We start from the raw sequence: 18,641 nt of genomic DNA, 5'->3' as shown, positions 1-18,641 counted from the left end.
GACACAGAGAGAGAGAGAGAGAGAGAGAGAGAGAGAGCGCGCGCCAACATACTAGAGGGGGAAGAGAGAGAGAGAGAGAGAGAAACACGGGAGGAAGGCAAGCAATTTGCCACCTAGAGTCATCCTCCAGGATCTAACCTTCTGCTGCAGATGATACACCGCTCCTGGCCAGAGAACTGAGCACCCCCTGAAAATAGGGACCTGGTCCAGGGGCAACTCCAGGCCCCAACATGCCAAGCGCGTGCTTGAGGCGGCATGCCGCGGGGGGCGCTCTGCCGGTCGCCAGGAGGGCAGCAGGCGGCTCCGGTGGACCTCCCGCAGGCATCCCTGCAGAGGGTCCGCTGGTCCCACAGCTTCAGTGGCGCATCCGCAGGCATGCCTGCGGGAGGTCCACCAGAGCCGCGAGACCGGCGACCAGCACAGCGCCCCCCACGGCATGCCGCCGTGCTTTGAGTGGCAAAATGGCTAGAGCCGCCCCTGACCTGGTCTCCCTCATAACCACAGCTAGACAAAAACAGTTTCTTACAAACACAGCCCCAGCTAACGGGACATCTCTACCAAGAGCAAGATGGACTGTGAGCAGAGAAATCACCAAAACAGACACTTATCTCATTGAGAGTGGCGGCTATTCTGTTCCCAGTGGGACAGCTTTTTCGTGGCATTAATAATTCTCGAGGTCCTCTTGCTCTCACTTGATTTCCATTGCATGAGTGCAGGAGACTCTGATGTGACACCCAGCGGGGTGGGAGGAGGGGGGAGATGAAAACAAATTAGCACCTCCCTCTACAATGTTGCAGTCTCTTCATTTCACAAATCCTGTATCCCACGGCTCTGCCCTCAACCCATCTCACATTACACCTTTAGCATTACAATAAAAAAGCAGCCCTTGCACCCGACATAGTCACTCTGGCCCCTCCCCAGCATGAATCCCACAGAGCCCCATACCCAAAGATGAAGCACACGGCCCGTGAAGGATACTACAGCGAGTACAGATGAGAAATTGAAAGGACTGACCATTTACTCACAGCCAGGTATGCAGAAGGCAGAAAGATGACGACTATTCATGTCTCCTTAGAAGGATGTCCAGGCTGCTCAGGTCCACTTCTGCATATTCTTGCCCATCGAGGGCTCCTGGATGATTCCTCTTCAAATTAATAAAGTCAAGCAAGTACCATCACTACACAGAGCTCTACTGGTGCATTTAATCTTGCCCTCATCCCTGCCTCCCTCTCCCATCCCATCTACATCCGCTCGACTTGATGAACAGAGACTGAGTCAACATCCACAGACACCGCTCCACTCTAGCGCCCACTGCCCCACATGATTTTCATCTCCTCCTATTTGTTCATAGCTCCCGAGTTCTAGCCTGTGGGGATGCACACCTAGCACTCCTATCCGTGTCCTATGAAGGGAGACAGCACAAGAAGAAGCAAGGACAGAGACAGAGTGAGAGACAGACAGACAGAGTGTGTGTTGGCCAACACATTAGAGGAGAGAGAGAGAGAGAGAGAGAAAAAAAAACATGAGAGGGAGTCAAGAAACTCACGAGCTGGAGTCATCCCCCTGGATCCAACCTTCTGCTGCAGAGGACACACCCCTCCTGGCCAGAGAAATTACCAGCCCCTAAAAATGGGGACCTTGTCTCCTTCATAACCACTAGTTAGGAACCTTTTCTTACAAACCCAGACCTTGCTAATGGGGTGTCCCTACCAGGAGCTGAGCCGTGAGCAGAGCAATCACCAAACCAGACACTTATCTCAGTGACAGTGGCCTCTGCTCAACTCCCAGATGGACGGCTCTTGCCTGGCATGAACAATGCTCACAGGCTCGCTGCTCTCACTCACTTGCCACCGCACGAGGGCAGTAGACTCTGATGTGACACTTCTTTTTCCTTGGTACTAAACCCAGCAGAGGGGAGAAAAGCAAAAAAAGAAAATAGCATCTCTGTCTGCAATGTCGCGTAGTCTCTTCATTTTACAGCTCCTGTATCCCACGGTTCTGCCCTCAACCCATCTCCCATTACTACTTTACACCTGCAACTAGAAGGGACCCATTGTAACTGCACCCAAAATAGCCACTTTGCTCAGGAGACTCTTGGCCCTTCCCCCACCTTAATGCCAAAGAGCCTCATGCCCAACGAGGAAGCACACGGCACGTGAAGAAAAGTACAGCAAGAACAGATGAGGAATTCAAAGCACCGACAGCTAACTCACAGCCAGTTATGTGGGAAGCAGAAAGCCGAGGACTGATCGTGTCTGCTCAGAAGGATGTTCAGTTTCATCATGTCCACATCTGCCAACTTCTCCTCTGGCTATGGCTCCTGGGAAATTCCTCTGGAAATGGATCTGCAAAAGCCAAGCATGAGCCATCACTACACACATCTCTATTGATGCTTGAAATCTTGCCCTCATCCCTGCCTCCCTCTTCCAGCCCATCTACATCTACCCCACTTGATGAACAGAGACCAAGTTAACACTGACAGTCACCCCTCCACTCCCGCGCCCGCTACCTTGCACAATTTTCATCCCCTCCTACTTCATCATGGCTCCCGAGACCTACCCTGTGGGGGTGCACACCGAGCACACGTGCTCGTGTCGTACGAAGGGAGACAGCACAAGGAAAAGCAAGGACAGAAAGAGAAAGGGTGTGTGTTGGCCAACGTACTGGAGAAGAGAGAGAGAGAGAAAAAAACACAGGAGGAAGGCAAGCAACTCGCCACCTGGAATCAACCTCCTGGATCCAACTTTTTCTGCAGAGGACACAGCGCTTGTGAACAAAGAAATGAGCAGCCCCTGAAAATGGAGACCTTGTCTCCTTCAGAACCACACCTAGTCAGGAATATTTTGTTACAAACCCAGTCCCAGCTAATGGGGCATTTGTATCTGGATTCAGGTGGGCAGTGAGCAGAGCAATCACCAAAACAGATACTTATCTCATTGACTGTGGCGGCTGCTCTGCTCCCAGCTGGACGGCTGTTGCCTGGCATCCAAAATGCTTGCAATCTTGTCGCTCTCACTCGCTTTCCGTAACATGAGGTGAGCCGACGCTGACCCTCCACTTCTTTTCTCTTGGTCCTGAACCCAGCACAAGGGGGTGGAGGAGAAACAAAACGAGTTAGCATCTCAGTTGGCAACATCACATAAGTTCTTCTCCCATTTACCGCACTCCGGACCTCCACCCATAACCCTTCTTCCGTTACACCTTCAGGAGCACAACTAGAAAGCAGCCTGTTGCACGTACACTCAAAACAGCCACTCTGCACAGGAGACTTGTGCCTTTCCCTCCTCTTAACCCCACAGAGCCATGTACCCGACCAGGAACAAAACTGGAGCAAGAACAGATGAGGAATTCGAAGCACCGAGCGCTTACTCACAGCCAGTTACGTGGAAGGCAGAAAGCTGAGGACTGTTAATCTGTGCTTAGAAGGATGTCCAGGCTGCCCAGGTCCGCGTCTGCTAGTTTCTCCTCCTGCTGCTGCTCCCCGATGATTTTTCTGCAAGTGCATCAAATAAGCCAAGCAAGAGCCATCGCTACACAAAATACAATTGATGCGTGAAATCTTGCTCTCATCCCTGTCTCTCTCTCCCATCCCATCCACATCAGCCCCACTAGAGCAGAGACTCAGTCAACACCCACAGTCACCGCTCCACTCTAGCGCCCACTGCCCTGTATCATTTCGGTCCCCTACTTGTTCATAGCTCACAAGACCTAGCCTGTGGGGATGCACACCTAACACACCTGCCCGTGTCCTACGAAGGGAGACGGCACAAGGAGAGGCAAGGACAGAGAGAGAGAGAGACACAGACAGACACACAGAGCGTTGGCCAACATATTAGAGGAGAGAGAGAGAAAAACGTGGGATGGAGTCAAGAAACTCAACAGCTGGAGTCATCCTCCTCCATCCAACCTTCTGCTGCGTAGGACACACTGTTTGTGGACAGAGAAAAGACCAGCCCCTGAAAATGGGGACCTTGTCTCCCTCGTAACCACAGCAGGTCAGGAATCTTTTCCTACAAACCGAGCCCCAGCTAATGACAAGTCTCAGCCTGGAGGCAGATGGGCCGTTACCGGAGTCCTCCCCAAACCAGACACTTATCTCACTGATGGTGATGGCTGCTCCACTCCCAGATCGACGGCATCGCCATAGCCTGGCATCGACAACGCTTGTGGTCTCACGGCTCTTGGTGCTTTCCATCTCACAACGGGGGTGGGCTCTTACCCTTAACTTCTGTTTTTCCCTCTTGTGTTGTGCTTAGTACTACAGAGAAAGAAGTGATCATTGGAATCTGCAGTGTTGTGTAGGTGGCGGTTCTCCCATCTCCCATTACACCTTTATAGCTCCATGGAGTCATGAAGAATCCCCTAGCTACCACCTGAGCTGGAACAAGAGCTGTACCAGGGAAATAATTGTTCCCAAGCCTGGATGGGGTCCAGTCTGAGGAAAAAACTTACTGAAGCATCTCTGAGGGTGAGATTATCTGTGTTCAGTTTGATTAGACATAGATTTGCGCTTTTTAATTCGCTTGGTGACTCACTTTGTTCTGTCTGTTACTATTTGGAACCACTTAAATCCTACTTTCTGTATTGATAAAATCACTTTTTACTTAGTAATTAACCCAGAGTTAACCTGGAGGGGGGCAAACAGCTGTGCATCTCTCTCTATCAGTGTTATAAATAGTTCATCCTCTATGAGTTTACTCCGTATAAGCTTTATGCAGGGTAAAACGGATTTATTTGTGTTTGTACACCATTGGGAGCTGGGCATCTGAGTGCTAAAGACAAGCACACTTCTGTGAGCTGTTTTCAGGTAAACCTGCAGCTTTGGGGCAAGTAATTCAGACCCTGGGTCTATGTTGGAGCAGATGGGAGTATCTGGCTCAGCAAGAGAGGGTGCTAGAGTCCTGAGCTAGCAGGGAAAGCAGGGGCAGAGGTAGACTTGGCACATCAGTTGTCAGCTCCCAGGGGGGTGTCTGTGATCCAACCCATCACAGGGGCCGTCACTGCCCAAAGTTCTATTGGTGTGAGAGACACCGCCCTCCCTCTCCCACCCACCGTACATCAGCCCCACTTGATGAATAGAGTCAGAGTCAACTCCTACACTCACCCCCACCACTACCAATGGAGGATCTAGTACCCATCATGCTTCTCTTCCCCCTCCCAATGCCCCAGTGGGATGCAGGCTCTCCAGCCCTAGACTGTGAGCATCCACCGTTGCCCATATTCTATGCAAGGACACAAGGATAGAGACAGAAAGAGAGCGCACACATGTTGGCCAACATATGAGAGCAGAGATACACGTACAGGAAGGAGGCAAACTCAGCACCCGTAGTCACCTTCCTGGCTCTCCACAAAGAGTTATCGCACTTTGGGAAGACTCCATAGCACCTGACAATTCCTTGAGAGGTCACAAAGGATTCCCCCGAGCTTATCGTGCCCCCGTGAGATGCTGAGGCCTTTCCTCAGGGGCCCTCCCCATACTCACAAATTCTCTCCACTGACAAGAGTATTTGCAGCCCTCCCTCAATACTGAACTTCAGCAAGTTTCCATTTGCTCTTACTCTGCAGATCATTGTCCGGCTTCCATTCCTAGGGATGGGCTCAGGGTGGCTGTTCCTTCTTTGGTCTCTGCCACAGGTTGGCCGATCTCTCATCTGACCAATCTCAGTACGACTGAAAAGAGAGAGAGAGAGAGAGAGAGAGAACGAACACTTGTAAGCTAGGTCATCACTTGTGCATGGAAGAACAACGGAGACACACGTCACTGGCTGCTGCTCCCTCCTTCTTTATTCTTCTTCAGCTTACCCAGGGCCTAAAATACTCACCACTCCTAAGGAGCTACAGCCCTCCAGGAAAGGGACAATCCCAGACCACTGCCAGCCACAGGCAGAGCTGGACCTTCCCCAGGACCCATCCCATGGATAGGAGAAGCATCTCTCTGCTCTCCACGAGGCACCTCACTCTGCAGATACTGGATAGAGAAATATCATTTCACAAAAACACGCACCTGCTCCTCCAACATTACAAGAGCGCTCCTCGGCTCCACTGCAAAGCGAAACAGCTAGATTGTGCAGGTCTGCTTCCTGCAGATGATCCGCTGCCCTGGAGCAGCCCTCTGCAAGAACAGCAAACCACCTATGGAACAGCCATCACTGCCAAAAACACTACAGGTGCACAAGACCTTCCAGTACCTGCCTCCACTCTCACACCCACTTCCCTGAATTATTTTCGCCCTCTCCTACTTCGCCATGCTTCCCGAGACCTGGCCTCTGGGGATACACAGCTAACTCACCTGCCTGTGTGCAATGAAGTGAAACAGCAGAAAAAGAGGCAAGGACAGACTGACAGAGTGTGTTGGCCAACACTAGAGAAGAGAGAGAGAGAGAAATACGGGAGGAAGGCAAGCAACTCGCCACCTGGAACCTACCTTTTCTGCAGAGGACACATCGCTTGTCAGCAGAGAAATGAGCAGACCCTGAAAATGGGGACCCAGACTCCCTCATAACCACAGCTAGTCATGAACATTTTGTTACAAACCCAGGCCCAACTAACAAGACGTCCCTACCTGGAGCCAGGTGGGCCGTGAGCAGAGCTCTCACCAGAACAGACACTTATCTCACTGACAGCAGTAGCTGCTCCGCTCCCAGATGCACGGCTAATGCTTGATTTCGACAATGCTCGTGGTCTCGTCGCTCTAGCTCACTTTCCATCGCATGAGGACAGTAGACTCTGACCGTGACTTTTTTCCTTGGTACTAATCTCAGCAGAGGGAGGGAAACAAAAAAAATTAGCATCTCCAACTGCAATGTCACGTACTCTCTTCATTTCACGTCTCCCGTATCCCAGCCCTCCACCCTCAACCCATCTCCCTTTATTACTTTACAATTGCAACTGGAAGGCACCCATTGTAAAGGCACCCATAAAAACATAAGAATGGCCAAACTGGCTCAGACCAAAGATCCAGCCAGCCCAGTATCCTGGCCATTGCCAGGTGCCCCAGAGGGAATTAACCCAACGGGGAATGATCAAGTGATCTCTCTCCTGCCATCCATCTCCACCCTCTGACAAACAGAGGCTAGGGACATCATTCCTTACCCATCCTGGCTAATAGCCATTAATGGACCTAACCTCTATGAATTTATCCAGTTCTCTTATAAACCCTGTTATAGTCCTGGCCTTCACGAGTTCCACAGGTTGACTGTGCGCTGCGTGAAGAAGAACTTCCTTGTATTTATTTTAAACCTGCTGCCCATTAATTTCATTTGGTGGCCCCTAGTTTTATATTACAGGAAGTAAATATATTTTTCCTTATTCACTTTTTCCACACCTCTCGTGATTTTATATACCTCTATCATATGTCCCCTTAATCTCCTCTTTTCCAAGCTGCAAAGTCCTAGTCTCTTTAATCTCTCCTCATATGGGATCCATTCTGAACCCCTAATCATTTTAGCTGCCCTTCTCTGAACCTTTTCTAATGCCAGTATATCTTTTTTGAGATGAGGAGACCACATCTGTACCGAGTATTCAAGGTGTGGGAGGACCATGGATTTATATAATGTTGGAAAAATCATAGTGCTAATGAAGCCTTTCCGTATTAGGCCTGAGTAAACCAAAGTTATGTTATGCTTGTCCAAACTGTGTTGGAAAGCTTACAGAACTCATTAGACTGAAGGCCGTGTATCTACCTAAGTCAGCTATTTCGCTTATCAGTTTTGTTTGGCTCCCCAAGTATATGTTGGCTCCCCAAGTGTATGCAGCTGCATTCACATGTATGCATCCAAAGTATCTAGTACAAAGGGTCAACGGATGTATCTTGTGTCCCCTTCAGAATGACAAATGTATCCTCAACAGATGTATCTTGTAGCCCCCACAAAGTGATATATGTATCCTGCGTATCCAATTATCCCCTAATAGATGCATGTACAGGTTCTACAGGTCAACCAAATGACGTAGACAAACGTAGGCTAAGTTGTTTGTTTCGGGGTATAAAGGTAGGCCCATCTGGCCATGTAAGGTGTGTCTCTTTCTCTGGCACTAGCCGAGAGGAACACCCGCTCAGCTGACCGATCAATAAAGGGTGTGGTACTCGTCTTCCTGTCTCCGTGCCTCCTTGGTGTAATTAGGTAAGCTCCAGGGGGAAACGAGCCCTTTTGGCTAACAAATGGCGACTCCACGCCGGGACTTCTCTCCCTGTTGGGGGCGCTGACCGGCGGCCGAGGACGGCTCAGGAGAGTGGCCACCTTGAGCTATTGGTTTGCTCGAGCTCCGGGTCGCCGCAATCGGCCGGGACGGCTACGCCCCCTCCATAGAGAACTCCAAACGACACGGAGGCAAGACAGTACCAGAAGAGGGGAGTCCACCTGCCAGACGTGGCCACTCCGGGCGTGGTAAGTGCGTTACCTCCTGGGTTTGAGGATTAACGCCCCCGAAGTGCGGGTTGGGACCTTGGGCCCCTAACGGTAAAGGAACCCACAAATAGGAAGATGTGTGTGGGTAAAAGCTTTCTGGTTAAGGTACCTAGGTTCAGACACGGCTAATGAATAATTCCATTAACTCCACGAGTCCGTGGGCTGTGCTGAACAATTACTGGGACTTAGAGCAGCCCCAGGGCTGGCTTTTCTTTTTGGTAGGGGTACTTTTGTTTCTTGTTCTATTGGTATGCTGGAAGCCAAAACTGTAATCGGGTCTAGGAGCGTGTGAACCCATCTTCTCTTCCCCCCCCTTCTTTTCCGTGTGGGTAAGGGACAGTCTAAACATTCCACCTCACCCCCTAAGGGTACCCCAGCATATTATATGTACGTACATTATGGTTCTAAAACCTGCAGGTATTTAGAGAATTGGAATCTTTATACGCGTGAAGATCCATCTAAACAATGCCCATTAAAAGGTACCTTTAATCTAGATAAGATCATATATCTCAGAGGAGCTTTTAATCACCAAAGAAAAGCCTCTGACACAGTGTGAGCAATTTGTCTAGAAACGGGTTAATTTAAAACTCAGCTTCGCCAAGAGATAAAAAGAGAAAGTTGTTTTATGCTCAAGGTCAAGCAAACCAAAGGCAGTACAAGTTACAGAACTGAGATTACATTTGCAAAGCTTAACTGTTTGGTGAGATCCAACAGTCTGACTTTGTGACGGATGCCGGTGCTGGTGTGGCTTGGTGACACTGGAGAAGCCAGAGGTAGCTGACCTGGACTAGAATCTCTGAAAGAGACACCGCAGGAGATTCCAGGGTGTAAAAGAACAGCCCTCCCAAGAGCGGAAGCATGTTGGAAATTCTGAACAAGCTGTATACAGGATAATCTCCCGTCCACCTATTCCCCTTTTCTGAATGTTATATACAGACGTGGCCAGTCTGGATATGTGTAAGTATGGGGCATTCGTATTTTTTATGAGTGATGTGGAAGCGTTCCCAACGCTCTCCATTGTTGTTTTATCATTTTAATGAAGCTTTAAAATTTGGTTATATGGTGTATTTTCTCTATCCTCCTGCAACGTCCTGCAGTGTCAGTTTGATCACCTGACATGAGGCATAAATTGGTAACAGAAATTTGTCACAGTTTGGTGAGCAATAGAGAATGGGGGAACCCTGTAGAATTTACACCATCTATTTGTTTTACCCTTGTTGTTTTATGTTTGTTTTATTTGGTTCTGTTGGTGTTATATGTTGAGGATTGCATAATTAAAGATGTGCCCATTCTCAGCTGCAGTAAGTCTGAGAACTGGAGAAGGGTTTAGCATTCCTCTCTCCACCCTGGTTGACCAGGAAGGGTGGCAGGTGAAAGGATCTACCCCCAGTCGTAGCAGGACTGGGCAATAGAGTAGTTGGAGAAAAGGAAGCCCTGGCTAAGCAAGTACCAGTCCTTCAGGGACTTGTTAAAATGTAACCATTCGTGCTCAGCATATGCCGTAACAGCAGTGTGTTTGCTACAAGAGGCAATTAAATAGTTAATGCCAGTGGGCCATGCGTTTTGCCCAGGTGGCAAGCCTCACGAGGGAGGACTCGGGTCGTCTTGTGAATAAAATGTTTTAGGAAAAAAAACCAGAAGGGTGGGGGCAGAAGCCCATGAAAGAAACGGTTCAGTGCAAAAAAAAAAAAAAAAAAAAAGGATCGGGCCCAGGCGGGCGGGCAACAGACAGAGAGCTTGGAGAACAGGTTGGAAACTTTTGAGGGTCTCGTGGAAGGAAGAAGTAAGTGAGTATAAGCATGGGGATTTCAAATACTCAGGAGGATATTTGGAATGGCAATTTGAATTGGTAAGTGGCTGTTGAAAGACAAAGCAAGTGATATAAGGAAAGAGCAAGTGATTTGAAGGAGAGTGAAGAGTTAACTCTGTAGTTGCTGGAGGGAGTAGTAGTTGAACTTTGTAAAAATGCTAAAGAGAAAAGTTCTTGGTGTTTTTTTTTTAAATGTTTGTAAATAAATTCAGGCAAAGAAATTATTAGATTGCAATCATTTGGCTATGAACAATTTTGTTGAATTAGCTAAAGAATGTACACAGTGCTGTGTAAATGAAAATTTATTAGGCTCTAAGGCACTATAAGTGGTGATGTTTTCTTTCAGTGTTTAAAAGCAGGAGTTAAAAGTAAAAAGCAAGCCAGAAAGCATCTGTATTAATGCAAATTATCTAACTGATAAGGTAAAAGCCACTGAAACCTGGGCTGCCTATAAAACATATACAAGAAAATATGGGGTAATTCCCCTGTTTTGCCTAAAATCAACAAGGGTATTTGTATATTTTAAGCAATAATTGACTGCCCAAAAGGGGTAGACCTCTGTTTTTGTCTTTCAGATAATCAAAGAAAACTAATGCCAGCTAAACAGCATACAACATACCATGATTTACTGGCAGAGTAAAAATTATGTTTTGTGTTCTATGTTCTGTCTTGTGGTGTCTGTCTCAAGTGGCCAGAATGTGTTTAATATTTTCATGGGATGGTCTGGTTTGAAATAAAGCAGAAGGCTTGAATTGAAATGCAGATATTTGTTTTGTTCAACTTAAAATACAAAGTGTTTGGATACATCAGAAAAATGTGATCTATTAAAGTCTAATATATTTTCTTAAGTAAGAGAAAGAAACTACATTGGCCAAATCTTTTAATTGAAAATTGTTGTTAAAAATTGCATACTAACAGTCTTTGGAAGCAAGGACATAAAAAGTTAACCCACTCCCCATATTGTACATGGGATCCTTCTGGCTACCTCAAACTTCTAGCCAGAGGGCTGGGGATGGTGGGAAGCTATTGAACTAGAGGTTGTATTAAATAAACTCATCAAAGTGAGTGTGCTTGTCCTGGCTTGTTGTTCCAAAGCTCTGTAATAAGGTTATGTTAGTAGAAGGGTATATGTGGCATACATTAAATAATAAGACTAATGTACTGTATAACAGCAATGTGTATGTGTTCATTGTTAACAAAAGGTGTATAAGTAAAAAGTAAAAGTTTCCTTTGTAGGTTAAAAAAAGGAAGCCAAAAAGGGGAAAAGGAAAAAGAACGAGTTAAATGAGAAAAACTTTAACTAGCAAGCTCAGTCCAAAAAAAAAATAAATACACTGACTTCGTTCAAGGACACTTGGCTAACAACCAGAAAAGGGGGGCTGTACAATCTGCAAAGACACTAATGCAATGTGTTAGGTTTCCTTTTTACACAGGTAAAGACGCACTACCCGAAGACCCTAGCAGCCCTGCCACTCCATGGAACCTGGAGACCGGATCAATGTACAGGTCCACCAACAAAAGACTGCTTTGGCTCCATGCTGGAAAGGCCCTTATTGAGTCCTGCTGATTACCAACACCGCTGTGAAGTGCCAAAGACTGACTGCTTGGACCCATGATTCTCACTGCAAAAAGACCCGTCCACATAAGGAGAACTCTCCTATATGATTAGCCTATTCCTTCTTCTAGCTCCACTGTGCCTTCTGGACAGCAGGGAAAAAGGACAAGGTGACGTGCTAGCTAACCTCTCCCTTGTCCGCTGACAGACCTACTGTGCCTTTGAACTTTTCTAGAAGAATCAAAAACCATTACAGGGTGATGTGCTGATAATCTCTCCCCTGTAGAATGCTAAACTACAATTGTTTTGGGAAAGGAGAAGGAACGCTCACTCCACTGACATTGCCAAAGTCCAGGAATTCCTGACTAAAAAGGACATTGAGAACTGACCCTGGTAAAGAAACAAAAATTCTACACTGGCAGGAAGAAACTTGTGGGATCCTGTTTGGAAATGTGGTATTAATTGAATTTTGGGGTTTATTCTACAGGCTGCGCCCTGTGTTTTGGATAAATCCTTTAGTATGTATTGCCCTCCCTAATTGGATTTTAAATGACATTGCCTTTATCCAGTTTTCAGATCACTTTTACATACCCAGATTGCTCACAAGGGGCTGCCATTAGATTAGCACAACAAAGAGCCTGGGTTATTTCCTCTGGAAAAAGAAGAAATTGGGCAGATCCCTGTGGGCTGGGGCTAACACTGTAACAGCCATTTGGAATATTCTTAAAGGCCAAGAACATAATAAGAAATTGGGCCGACTAGAAAGGGCCACTAGCCTTATTTTTTTAAGCTCAGCTATCTTAAGTACAGGCTGGAGCAGTTGAGTTACATGTCATTTCCACCCTTAGTTCTATAACCCAGAAGTTACTGACAGAGATGGTATTGAATATCACTGAGGCTGGGAAGGCATTGCAGTGGGATCTAGTATGTTTAAAATTTCAGGATTTCCTGAATGACCAGCTGATGGCCATTTGAAGTGATCTTGAGCACCAGACTTGACCCACTGCCCTTACAGACATATCAGGAACCATCTGATCTGTGGTCATGAAGACATACTTGGACACTTTCTGGGTGGAAGTGTGAACATTTACAGTGCTCCTTCCAAGCATATGGACCGGTTGGGGTGGGTGTGGCTCCCACATACCGAATCCTGCCGGGTCCATGGGGAGGATGCATATGGGATTAAATTATTCACCGAGACATCTGGGAAATTAAACCATTAGGTATACCTACCTGAGTTATAGTCAGTGCCCCAATCCCTTAGTTGTTCAATGAACAAGGTTCCACTCTTTTGTCCATGCATTCATTCCTGGGTTGGGGGTGACTAAGCTTAAAAGAGCAGTTGTAAATATTTCTGCAGAGCTTCATTGCTTTTTGGCCTCAAAGTGTGAGAAAACTCAGCCAAAAGGTTTGGTGAGTATTCTCAAAGGGGGGAGTTGTTGGAAAATCATAGTGCTAATGAAGCCTTTCCGTATTAGGCCTGAGTAAACCAAAGTTATGTTATGCTTGTCCAAACTGTGTTGGAAAGCTTACAGAACTCATTAGACTGAAGGCCGTGTATCTACCTAAGTCAGCTATTTCGCTTATCAGTTTTGTTTGGCTCCCCAAGTATATGTTGGCTCCCCAAGTGTATGCAGCTGCGTTCACATGTATGCATCCAAAGTATCTAGTACAAAGGGTCAACGGATGTATCTTGTGTCCCCTTCAGAATGACAAATGTATCCTCAACAGATGTATCTTGTAGCCCCCACAAAGTGATATATGTATCCTGCGTATCCAATTATCCCCTAATAGATGCATGTACAGGTTCTACAGGTCAACCAAATGACGTAGACAAACGTAGGCTAAGTTGTTTGTTTCGGGGTATAAAGGTAGGCCCATCTGGCCATGTAAGGTGTGTCTCTTTCTCTGGCACTAGCCGAGAGGAACACCCGCTCAGCTGACCGATCAATAAAGGGTGTGGTACTCGTCTTCCTGTCTCCGTGCCTCCTTGGTGTAATTAGGTAAGCTCCAGGGGGAAACGAGCCCTTTTGGCTAACAATAAGGACAGTAAGATATTCTCTGCCTTATTCTCTATTCCTCTTTTAATGATTCCAAACATCCTGTTTGCTTTTTTGACTGCTCCTGCACTCTGCGTGGACATCTTCGGAAAACTATCCACGATGACCTTAAGATCTCTTTCCTGATTAGTTGTAGCTAAATTAGCCCCCCATCATATTGTATGTATAGTTGGGGTTGTTTTTTCCCCCCCAATGTGCATTACTTCACATTTATCCACATGAAATTTCATTTGCCATTTTGTTGCCCAATCACTTAATTAAATCCAATGAACACTGTGAAGAACTTCAAAAAGTTCCCATAAACTATCTTGAGCAGTTTAGTATCATCTGCAATCTTTGCCACCTCACCTTTCTCCAGATTATTTATGAATAAATTGAATAGGATGTGTCCTAGCATTGACCCTTGGGGAACACAACTAGTTACCCATCTCCATTCTGAAAATTTACTATTAATTCCTACCCTTTATTCCCTGTCTTTTAAGCAGTTCTCAATCTATGAAAGGATCTTCACTCTTTTCCAATGATAACTTGATTTACATAAGAGCCTTTGGTGAAGGACCTTATCAAAGGCTTTCTGGAAATCTAAGTACACTTGGTCCCAAAATAGTCACTTTGTTCAGGAGATTCTTGTCCCTTCCCCAGCCTTAATCCCAGAGTCTCGTAACAAACGAGGAAGCACACGGCCTGTGAAGAAGACTACAGCGAGCAGAGGTGAGGAACTGAAAGTGCTCATCTCTTACTCACAGGCAGTTATGCAAAAGGCAGAAAGATGAGGAATATTCATGTCTCCTTAAAAGGATGTCCAGGCTGCTGAGGTCCACTTCTGCATATTCTCATCCGGCGAGGGCTCCTGGATGATTCCTCTGCAAACTAATAAAGTCAAGTAAGTACCATCACTACACAGAGCTCTATTAGTGCATTTAATCTTGCCCTCATGCCCGCCTCCCTCTCCCATCCCATCTACATCAGTCCCACTTGATGAACAGTAACCAAGTCAACATCGACAGTCTACACTCCACTCTAGTGCCCACTACCCTGCATGATTTTCATCCCCTCTTACTTGTTCATAGCTCCCGAGACCTAGCCTGTGGGGATGCACACGTAACACACCTGCCCGTGTGCTATGAGGGGAGACAGCACAAGGAGAGGCAAGGACAGAGACAGAGAGAGAAAGAGAGTGTTGGCCAACATACTAGAGAAGAGACAGACAGAGAGAGAAACATGGGAGGAAGGCAAGCAACTCGTCACCTGGAGTCATCCCCCTGGATCTCACCTTCTGATGCAGAGGACACACTGCTACTGGCCAGAGAACTGAGCAGCCCCTGAAAATGGGGACCTTGTCTCCCTCATTAACACAGCTAGTCAAAAACACTTTCTTACAAACACAGCCCCGGCAAATGGAGCGTCCCTACCAGGAGCAAGGTGGGCCGGGAGCAGAGCAATCACCAAAACAGACACTTATCTCATTGAGAATGGTGACTGTTCCACTCCCAGTAGGACGGCTTTTCCTTGGCATCAGTAGTTCCTGAGGTCCCATCGCTCTCGCTTGCTTTCCATGACATGAAGGCAGTAGACACTGACACATGATTTCTTTTCCCTTGGTACTAAACCCAGCACCAGGGGAAAAACAAGTAAGTTACCTTATCAGTGGGCAATGTTGGGGAGGCTCTACTTTTCGCCTCCCCCACACAGTGAGGCTCTGCCCTGAACCCTCATCCCATCAGACCTTTAGGACTACAAGTAGAAAGCAACCCTTGGAATGACACCTTAAACAGTCACTCCGCACAGCACACTCTGGTCACACACACCACACCTGTGATAAGCATGATTTGGCTTGTAACTTATTGCTTTCTGTAGCTTGTTGCTTCCAGCAAGCAGAGGCAAAGGGGGGCAAGAGTCAGGGGTGCACAGTGGGCCCACCACAGTCCCAGACTGCAGATGCCAGGAGAGATCCAGAGACTCTGGTCCCTTCAAGCCTTAATCACACAGAGCCCCATAGACAATGAGGAAGCAAACAGATTGTGAAGAAAATTGCAGAGAGTACAGATGAGGAATTACAAGCCCTGACCTCTTACTCACAGGCAGTTACGTGGGAGGCAGAAAGCTGAAGACTGTTCATGTCTGCTTAGAAGGGTTTCCAGGCGGCTCAGGTCCACTTCCGCCAATTTCTCCTCCGGCTGCTGCTCCTGGATGATTCCTCTGCAAACGCAGGACGTAACCCAAGAAAAAGCCATCACTACACAAAATTCAACTGGTGCATGAAATCTTGCCCTCATCCCTACCTCCCTGTCCCACGCCATCCACATCAGCCCCACTAGAGCAGAGACTCTGTCAACACCCACAGTCACCGCTGCACTCTAGTGCCCACCACCCTGTGTGATTTTGGTCCCCTCCTACTTGTTCACCGCTCCCAAGACCTACCCTGTGGGGACGCACAGCTACCACACCTACCCATGTCCTACAAAAGGAGACAGGACAAGGAGAGGCAAGGACAGAGACAGACCGACAGACAGAGTGTGTGTTGGCCAACACATTAGAGGAGAGAGAGACAGAGAGAAAAACGTGGGAGGAAGTCAAGAAACTCACCAGCTGGAGTCATCCCCCTGGATCCAACCTTCTGCTGCAGAGAACACACTGCTTGTGACAGAGAAATGACCAGCCCCTGAAAATGGGGACCTTGTCTCCCTCGTAACTACAGCTATTCAGGAACCTTTTCCTACAAACTCAGCCCCAACTAACGACAAGTCCTGGCCTGGAGGCAGGTGGACCGTTACAGGAGTCCTCACGAAACCAGACACTTATCTCACTGATGGTGACGTCTGTTCCACTCCCAGCTTCATGGCATCTGCATTGCCTGGAATCAACAACGCTCACTGTCTCACGGCTCTTGGGCGCCTTCCATCTCACAGTTGGGGTGGGCTCTTACCCTTCACTTCTTTCTCCGTGGTACTAAGCACAACACAAGAGGGAAAAACAGAAGTTATCCTCAGAATCTGCAGTGTTGTGTAGGTTCTTCTTCTCCCATCTCCCATTACACCTTTATAGATACAATTAAAAAGCACGCAACGCACACTCAGCCTGTGGAGCTCCTGGCCAGAGAATGCTGTGAAAGCTAAAACTATAATGGGGTTCAAGTAAGAACTAGGTACAGCAACTCCTCACTTAACGTTCTCGTTATGTTCTTGAAAAATGCGACTTTAAGTGAAACGATGTTAAGCAAGTCCAATTTCCCCATAAGAATGAATGTAAATGGGGGGTTAAGATGCAGGGAATTATTTTTTGCCATACAGGACAGTACTATAGTTGGGGAGTGCCTCCGGCTTACCCCACACGGGCACAGCCCACTGGCACTGGCGACAATGAGGCAGGCAAGGAGGCTGAAGGTGCTGTAGGCTAGCAGAAGCACGTTGCACAGGAGCAGCGGCAGCTTCCCCTCTCTGCAAGCACCAGGGTCGGGGGCCTCAACCCTCAGCCGCCCACGCCGCCTCTTCCCCCAAGCCCCCACCCTTAACATGCCTCTTCTTCCCTCCTCCTTCCCCTTTACTTCATACACCGCGTCCTCGCTCCTGCCCGCAGCCATCAGCTGGCTTGCGGCATTTGGAAGCAGGGGAGGGAGGGGGAGCCTGCACAACGAGTCTTCACTCCCCGTCCCCGGACACCACAAGCCAGGTGATTGCCACAGGCAGGAGGCCGTGGGGGAAAGGCACTGATCCATGGGGTCTGCTGGTGGACGGGAAGTGCTGGGGGGGGGGGGCATAGGAGAGCTGATGGGGGGCTACCGACTGTGGACAAAGCAGGCAGCCAAACACCGTTATAGCGAAGCATTGCACAACTTTAAATACAGCATGTTCTGTAACTGACAAGGGACCTAAGATTGAAACAATGTTAAGCGAGAGGATGTTAAGTGGAGAGTTACTGTCAATTCATGGAGGATGAGTCCATCAACGGCTATGAGTCAGGATGAGCAGGGATCGTGTCCCTGGCCTCTGTTTGCCAGGAGCTGGGAATGGGTGACAGTGGATGGATCACTTGGTAATTCCCTGATCTGTTCATTCCTTCTGGGGCACCTGACATTAGCCACTGTCGGTAGACAGGATACTAGGCTAGATGGACCTTTGATCTGACCCAGTCTGGCCATTCTTACGTTCATATGTTAAGCAGCCTGTTGCACCTGCATCCAAGACAGTCACTGAGCAGAGGAGACTGTTGTCCCTTCCCTTGGTCGTAATCCCACAGATCCCCATGGCCAACAAGGAGGCTCACGGCCTCTGAAGAAAACTTGAGTGGTACGGATGAGGGATAGAGGCCATAATTGTTCACTCACAGTCAGTCATGGAAAAGGCAGAAAGCTGAGGACTCTTCATCTCTGCTTACAAGGATGTCCAGGCTGCTCAGGTTCACTTCTTCCAGTTTCTCCTCCGGCTCCAGCTCCTGGACAATTCCTCTGCAAACTAATAAAGACAAGCAGGAACTATCACTACACAGAGCTCTATTAACACCCTCATCCCTGCCTCCCTCTCCCATCCCATCTCCAGCCGCCCCAGTCGAGGAACAGAGACTGAGCCCACACTATCAGTCACCGCTCCACTCTACAATCCACTGCTCCCCACGGGTTTCGTCCCCTAGCTCGCCTGCCCGTGTGCTATGAAGGGTGAGTGTTGGGCAGGAAGGAGAGAGAAGGGCTGAGGGGCCCCATGGGTGGAGGGAGGAATGGGGGTGCAGATTGGGGAATGTTGGACAAAGGAGAAAAGGGCACTGGGCGTCCCACAGATCTAGGGACAGAGTGGGGTGCAGGTTGCGGTGGGAGGGAG

At 47.9% G+C, this 18,641-nt stretch overlaps 1 long non-coding RNA gene across 1 annotated transcript; it reads right to left on the bottom strand.

Moving 5' to 3' along the window:
- Positions 1-3,836: 3,836 nt before the first annotated feature.
- Positions 3,837-18,641, bottom strand: LOC120387794. Its single transcript, XR_005590347.1, has 6 exons — positions 18,155-18,641; positions 15,910-16,779; positions 14,575-14,700; positions 6,005-6,751; positions 5,559-5,670; positions 3,837-4,258 (listed from the first exon to the last, which is right to left on the bottom strand). It is a non-coding gene; the product is annotated as an uncharacterized LOC120387794 (long non-coding RNA).

This window comes from Mauremys reevesii, linkage group 21 (assembly GCF_016161935.1).
Source record: "Mauremys reevesii isolate NIE-2019 linkage group 21, ASM1616193v1, whole genome shotgun sequence".
Lineage (NCBI taxonomy): Eukaryota > Metazoa > Chordata > Testudines > Geoemydidae > Mauremys > Mauremys reevesii.
This window is presented reverse-complemented; position numbering and strand designations above follow the sequence as displayed.